At 37.6% G+C, this 1,141-nt stretch overlaps 1 protein-coding gene across 4 annotated transcripts in view; it reads right to left on the bottom strand.

The window, feature by feature from the left end:
* Positions 1-1,141, bottom strand: part of Fgfr1op2 (FGFR1 oncogene partner 2) — a 23,652-nt gene that overhangs the window by 11,876 nt on the left and 10,635 nt on the right. The gene's annotated exons all lie outside the window — the stretch shown is intronic.

The following is a 1,141-nucleotide window of genomic DNA, read 5'->3' as shown; positions in this document are numbered from 1 at the left end:
GTACCAGGGATAGAACTCAGGACCTTGGGCTTGTGAGGCAGGCGAGGCGGCAGAGCCACTGAGCTAAATCCCCAGCCCTATTTATTTGTTTTTTTATTTTGAGACAGGAGCTCACTAAATTGCTTAGGCTGGCCTCAAAGTTGCAATCCTGCATCAGCTCTGGAGTGTATGGGATTATAGGCATGTGCCACTGCAGCCAGCACACTCCTAGTTCTTAATGTCAGGTGTCAGGCTCTACTTTTTCTTTAAAAAAGTCAGTCAGTGCCAGGCATATGTCTATCTGATGGTCTGAGCTGAACTGTAGTTACAGAGGCGAGCAATCTGTTTAGGACAATACAATTACAAAACAGACCAAGTAAGCTTGTTTCACTATTTCCATAGCTTTGTCAGTAGCGTTAATCCCAGGGTTGCTTCCTGTATAAAATGAGTATCAGGAGCATTAGCTGTGAGTATACATTTTCCTATCTAACTTCTATTACAGTATCAAAGGTCGCACAGTTTTCTTAAGAGTTGAAGAGAGGAAGGCTTAAAATGATAGCTACACTCCATGGCCCACTAGAATATTCTGTTATATGCAGCAGAGCAAGAAGCATTTCGCAAACATTTAACAAGAAGTGAAACCCATTATTTCTTTGTTAATTGACAACATTAAATTACAAATAAGGTAGAAAGTATAGCTACAATAACTGCAGAAGGTGTAGGCCACCTGATACTGCCTTACATTATTTAAAAAAATAATTTGAACATTAAATAGAATCATGTGACACCTTTTACAAAGAAAAATCATAAACATTTCTACATTAATACAGAGTAAAATGTGTATTAACATTAGTAATAGGTATCTGGTCTGTCAAACGTATTTAGGCTTAAAAAATTATTTTCTATAATCAAATGTGCATCTCTGTCAGAAAAGTGATCAAATTTAGCTGGGTACAGTGGCACATACCTGTAATCTGAGCTATTTGGGACACTGACAGAGGAAGTCTCAAGTTTAAGGCCAGCCTGAACAACTTAGTGAGACCCTAACTCCAACTAAACAATAAAAAGGGTTAGAGATACAGAAAGCACCCTTGGGTTTAATTCCCAGTAATGTAAAACAAAACAAAACAAAAATCCTACAGGTTTTAGAATGTATATATAT

Source organism: Fukomys damarensis, unplaced genomic scaffold (assembly GCF_012274545.1).
Source record: "Fukomys damarensis isolate Sample0158 unplaced genomic scaffold, DMR_v1.0_HiC HiC_scaffold_19, whole genome shotgun sequence".
NCBI classification, from domain to species: Eukaryota; Metazoa; Chordata; class Mammalia; order Rodentia; family Bathyergidae; genus Fukomys; species Fukomys damarensis.
The sequence above is the reverse complement of the archived record's forward strand: the minus strand, read 5'-3'. Positions and strand labels throughout refer to the sequence as shown.